This window comes from Balearica regulorum, chromosome 1 (assembly GCF_011004875.1).
Source record: "Balearica regulorum gibbericeps isolate bBalReg1 chromosome 1, bBalReg1.pri, whole genome shotgun sequence".
In the NCBI taxonomy this organism is placed as follows: Eukaryota; Metazoa; Chordata; class Aves; order Gruiformes; family Gruidae; genus Balearica; species Balearica regulorum.
In genome coordinates, this window is record NC_046184.1 from 167,283,707 (window position 1) to 167,290,653 (window position 6,947).

The following is a 6,947-nucleotide window of genomic DNA, read 5'->3' on the forward strand; positions in this document are numbered from 1 at the left end:
CTTTTTACTTCCATGTGATTGTCATCTTAGACATTAAATTCTTCTTCCCTGCCCTCTTAAATGTCTGAAAGGCACACAGAAACCTATGAATATTCTGTAGTCAATAGAGGATATTAGGAATTAGTGCATAGTGCTATATATTAGTGTATATGTACTATACTGATCCAGAAAACCCATAGGAGATAGAACTTGAGCAAGTGCAGCACAAGGGCCTGCCATTTCAATATATTGAAGGAAGTATTAAATATTTGCCATTGCTGAAGTACAGTCATTGAAAGTTTAAGTAGTAAATTTAATAAATTTCCATGATTATTAATATTTTACAGTAACACTAGTCATGTTCTTATTCATTCATACTAGCAAAGGTATTGTAGAGACTGTATATCCCTCTAATATATATTTTATAAAAGATTGACTTTATGTAACATGGATTTTTCAATATATATGGAATAAAAATGTCCCTGAAATGATAGCATGAGTCATTTATTTTCCTTCACCTCTGTATAGTGATTGTGTCCACATGAATGTGGGAGAGAGAAGAGAAGAAAAGAAAAAAATTATTTGTCTTTGGTGCTTGTTCCTCTTTACTTGCAGAGCTGAATGGGAAAAACAAAGGGGCAATAAACTTACATTGGGTTCTTCTCTATTTTCCAAGGCCATTTGATAAAGCTAACCTAAATGACCAAAGCTGTAAAAGCACTACTCATTCCTTTTTCTAAATGTCTCCAGAGAGATTTCCTTACAGCTTATAGTGAATAGGAAAAAAAAAAAAAAAAAAAAAAAAAAAAAGGCTTTTTAACTGTCAGTCTTGTTAGCTTACTGTGGGATCTGAAAGGTAAATGACATTTTGTCTGGTTTATGGAAAAGATCCCATTATAAAGGTTTGAATTCAGAGTTCTAATAACAAGAATTTAACTCAGTCTCCCAGAGCTGTGCAGTATCAATGAACAAACTGTAGCTTCATGGTCTTCAGTAATAATAAGGTCATTATATTACATAAACATACATTTGCAGACTGAAAACTAAATTAAATAGCCGAACTCTAGGAGATGATTTCTTATTTATTCAGTAATTCCCAAACTTCACTCTTCCATTGCTTAAAATCTGTATGTTTGTATTTGCCCTGGCACTTAACATGCTATTTGTGTAACTGCTCCTTTGCAGACGTGAAAGGTTCATGCTCCATGATAGAATCTGGATTCTTCAGTAATGAATCACAGGCCTTTTTCATTTAAGTTACAGGAAAAGCTTAAGGTACGACAAAGCAGCTGTACAGTGCTGAACCATTTCTTTGAGTGTGATCACATTTACTCTGTAACAACAATGAAGAACACATTTTTTTTCCTGTTTATTTACTTATTTAAAGGAAAAACATCCAGATGTTTGAAAGAAAGAAAAGATCATGTACAAAGATCACGATCTGAAATATACATGCATGCATATATAGACATCCAGAAGCATGTATGCATGCATATAGATTACATATAAATAAAAAAAAAAGATCCTTGGAACACCTTGGTAAATTATTAGGGGTTTTTGGTAGAGACAGAACAATAAGATATCCAAATACCAGCAGAACAAAATTATTAGACAGTAATTTTGCAAAAAATGACATTTTCTTAGTGGTTCATGAACTGTGATTAAAGAAGACTACTTTTGCAAATAAAACAGATGTGCAACAAATAATAATACTTCCTGTTTATTCAAAACCAGAAAGGCCTCAGCTAATTTCTTATTGTGAAGTTTCAGTACTATACTTTAAGAATAGTTTAGAACAGCTGGGAAAAGACCATAGGACATCAAAAAGATGATCAATATCTAGACAATAAAATTTCTATGAGAAGATTGAATGAACTGAGACTGTTCATCCTAATGAAGAGAAAAATTTGGAAAGTGCAAGGTGTCATTCTTTTTAATACCTAAAAGTGTGGTGTAAAGATGAAAGGAATAATTTCTAAGATACAAAAATAATAATGGTCTTAAAATTTAATGGAGGAAAATTAGGTTATATGTAGCTAAAAACCCCATGGAACATCATAATAAAGGTAGCAGAACATTTAAACAGACTGTCTGAGAGGCTGTTAAATCTCTGTTATGAGGGTCTTTAAATGAAGCTGGATAAACATCTGTCAAGAATACTGTGAGTAAATTAATGCATCCTTGGAGCAGGGACTTCACTTTTTAGCTCTAGGATTCTAAGATCAACGATGAGATTTTTGTTTTTAAATAGCTAACGATTATAATCATTGCTGAACACAGGGAAAAAAAGATAAGTCCTTTTTTTCTTATCATCATTGTGACTAAATATATGTTTATAATATAATTTAAATTCTAAAGTCTGGACAGGGAGACACAGTATGATAGGTCAAATACTATATATGCATAGTACATTATTACCGCTATTACAGGAGAGAATTCATGTCTTATGGGAGAAGACTTTCAATCCATGACTCAGAACATTGTTGACTCTTTGAATCACTTCGAAAAGCAAGAGAGAAAATTAATTAGCAGGTGTATTGTACTCCATTTAATGTTACGTTTTCACAGAGTTGGTAAACTAGAGTGTTGTTTATACTGTTTTGGCACTAACAGGGTTTTTTAAGCCTCAGAATGTCCCCTGACAAATGAAAAGTCAGAGCTAGAACTTGTGTTGCATAGAAACACTTACATGTACATAGAAACATGTTTGTACTATAATTACTGTCTCTTCTTTAATTAAAAACCACCTGTTTCAGACATTGTCTTTTTATAATGACATTCCCTTTATCTACCACTACTCAGAGGAGCACTGATTTCTTGTCAGATCAGGCATCATGTTAATTTGTGCTTCATGAAGAATTCATTGAAGTAATCTATTCTAGAAATGGAAATATCAAGGGTAACTCTGGAAAGGTCTAAATACATTAAAAAGTAACTGAAATTACTTTGTTTGAGGTCCTTGAGAGTGGTGGGAATTATCTTTTGGGTATGTAAGTTGTTTTTATTTCAGTCATAGTCATTCCCTGATTGCTTTGAAAACATTTTAGAAACCACAACTGTCAAGTTCGAATAGTTCTTCCATACTCATTTTGCTGACACTGAGTTTGCAATGTTTGTGGTATTTGACTTTAATCACTAGATACTTGTGCCACTATATTAAGAGTTTTTCCTGGAAAGTTGCATTTTTGTAAATGGTTTACTTTTCTGTTATGTATAAATACAAAGGAGTGGTTTACCACTATTAAGGATACTTGGACTTTGTGTCATTAACATATTCTTCTTCTTTGGAAGGAAACATATTTAAAAGTGATGGATGCTAAAGGTTATGTATTCAGTTTAGAATAATTTTTTTGATAATCAGCACTATTTTGTCCCAAAAGGAAAACTCTCATACAGAGCCTATTTATTGGAATGGAAATATAAAACTTTGATGTAAGTCTCTTTAGAAAGTGAAAAAGAGGCTAAACCAGACATGATGGTTTGTACAGACTGCGTGTTTCCAAATCTTTTTGACATGCTGTCCAGAAGAATCAACCAGGCAACCAAGGGTTTTGAGAGGAGACTTCCTAAGTGATTTTAAAAAGTAATACAGTTTCTTAATTCATCAACTGTTATTAAATTAGTGTGCTCCCTCAACTGTCACCTCGGGTTTCATTCAAACACAATTCCACAGTTATATCTAACCACAGGGCATGTATTCACAAAACCATTTAAAATGCATCATTTTTCTGCAGATGTTCTCTGTGTATTGTGCCACATAACAATTTCTTTGTAATGATTGCAGAACAGCAATACTGTTAAGAAGATAACATTTAATAGTGTAAGTTACCTCTTTAGCTTAGAAGTCTTCTAGTATATCAAATAGATGGACATGTCTTTCTCCTTCAAAGCAAGTGCTGTAATAACAACTTTCCCTTTGAATGGAAATGAGTGAACAGTACATTTAAAGAAATTTGTATGTGTGTGTGTGTAAAATATGCACAAGCATTCATGTGTACATCCACACACATACACATTCATACACTATTTTGTCCCTGATGCCTTTATAATATCTATACCACAGTACCCACCTGTGTTCGTCTTCAGGCCACGTCTGAAAGCCTATTTGCCATCATGCCTCAAAAAGATTTTAAGCCTGTCACTTTTATTTGTGATGAGTAAACATCCCATTTTTTTTGTGGATTTAAACATCTATATTTTGAAGAAAGTCAGTTAACATACAGGCCACTGGACAAACAAGGCTCTTCCTTTCCCTGTTTCTTTCTCGCTCTCAAGAATCAGACACAGGACATAGAAAACCTTATCAGATAAGAGATAGGAGATTGAATGTTCATATCTACCAGTTCTCCCAGTCACTTTACTTTCTGACACAATGCAGTGTTCTGTAAACAACATTACTCTATATCCCACCAGTTGTTATGTTTTATTTCCCACGCAAAATTTAGACATAGTTGTTTGAAAAATTGTTCCTTACTTCAGATTGCCATTAATATCATCCTCTGGCAGGAGAGGAGGAAATGGATGGAAACCTGTGTAAACGCTGTTAGGGATGTTGGGGCTCGGGGGGAGAGGACCACAAATTTGGCAGCCCAACAGATGTGAGGTTGCCACAGCTCCATGCCCCCAGGTCAATCAGTAGCAAGGCTGACCATGTACTCCCAGCAGGCACACGCACACACAAATACACACATACAACACATACAGACTTGTATGTATACACAGATGTATATATATGTACATATATATACACACACAGCCAACACAGGCATGCTCAGCACTCAAACACACCAACGGCCTCATCCCTCCCTGGCTGATTAGGGTCAAGGTCTGTTAGGGGGAAATACGTATGTGCATGTGTATATATGTGCAGTGTGGATCCCTCCAGCAGCTGGGCTCAGACACTCAGTGCAGTAGCTGCCCCTGGATCTCGATCTCCCCAGTTTCTGGCACTTGGACATACAAGCCCCTGCAGGGCCTGTTGTGACAGGACAAGGGGTAATGGATTTAAACTAAAAGAGGGTAGATTTCCATTAGATATGAGGAAGAAATTCTTCCCTGTGAGAGTGGTGAGGCACTGGAACAGGTTGCCCAGAGAGGTTGTGGATGCCCCATCCCTGGAAGTGTTCAAGGCCAGGTTGGATGGGGCTTTGGGCAACGTGGTCTAGTGGAGGGTGTCCCTGCCCATGGCAGGGGGGTTGGAACTAGATGATCTTTAAGGTCCCTTCCAACCCAAACCATTCTATGATTCTATGATTCTACGAAATATTGTTGTTGGTTCACAGGGAATATAATTTCCAACGTAAGAATACTGTGACTTATTTCTGAGAAGGAAGGTAGGAATCTTTTTGTAACTTTGGCTATGCAGCAATGTAGTTTCTTTTTACAGGTAAATCTATCTATGTTAAAAGCCATAAGGAGGAATGCAGTGTCCTAGGAATATTAGTCTCCTAGTGGAGGGAAGAGACTAATCTCCCCTGCCTTTTTAAAAAGGAAAAATATTAATGCTTGTAATCTTTTGGTGAAAATACATAAATCAAATAAAGAAAGAACACATTGTTTTGGTAGTGAACATGGAGCCTCTATTGACATCACTTTAAAAAATGAGAGAGGCAAAATTCTGATTTAAGATGTGAAGAACTTCAAAGTTGTGTTTTTAATAGCTGAAACAAAGTTCAGCAGTTCTAGGTTAAAGTTGTATTGCATATTGCTGGCACTGCAAATTCAAAGTGGAAAAAAAGAAAAAAGAAAAAAGTAGTGGTGTTGTTCAAGCTTTCCTAATTATGCTCTCAGTCTTATTTTTCCTCACCCCATGATATATTCATAAAATCCTGGGTTTGCTTATGCATTGTCACAAATATTGTGTCTTTTGCAAGAGTAGCATAACATTGAAAACATAAGTCTTAATCCTGTATCTTCAAATTTATCTGTAGAAGAGCAAAAGCAGATCTGATCTCAGGACACACTTATGTTTGGGATTCAGTTTCAGGTTCCTTTTTTTCATAGCCCTATAAATCTGTTAGTTCTGTCTCTCATTTTATAAGCTACACAAGTCTTCATTCATAGTGGGTTGATATATCAGAATTATTTGTTGATAATTGGTCTATCAATTCTATTTCAATGTCCAGAGGTTAATATTTATCTACAAACCCTGTGCAACTCACAGTGCTTCAGAATTAAATCTCGTGATTATTGTGAGGAGAAAGGCAGGACTACATTCCTCATTTTACACTTGGCAAAAGAAAGAGATGTAAAATGGGATTCATCCCAGGCTCTTTTTGTGGTCGAGAGAGAGACACATTGTCACTTCAAAATGTAGACATTTAGAGTAAATCAGCTGAATCTGCTCTAAAAATAAGTTTTTCTCTATTGATTATAATGGGCGACCAGGTGATGTAGACACCTTTATCATAGCTGCCTAAAGCTGTATGTGAGGGAACCTTCCCAGAGAGCTGTTAGGACTTTTCCAGCTTCACAGAAGATGTCTTGCAAGGGGGATTCAGTGCAGGTCCCTCAGGTCTCATTTGTAGAAATCCTTTCCTTAAAAAAAGAATTGTCCTGATAGTATATAAATATAGCATTTATAGGATTTGGAGGGGAAAGATTGAGGGTTTATTGCTGGGAAGTAAAAAGGCTTTCTATGGTTTTATGGTCACTTGAATTTATTTGTTTCCTCCATGTAATTATTTTCATACCTCTGATTAGTCACCAAGTCATTGGTTTCCTGATTAATTGATCAAATGTATTTTACTGTTATTTATATTTTAAGGAAAAATAAAGAGAAAGTACTGGCCTTAATAATACCCATGAATTAAAATCTTCAAACTTATTTTGAAATTTTTATGTTTCCTATTAATGAATCAGAGAATGGAATTCCCTCTCCTTATTTACCATCATAAATTTTGCTTTCTATACAAATTATCTACAAAATTTACCAGTTGCTCAAACCATTTACATGTACCATGTTTCTA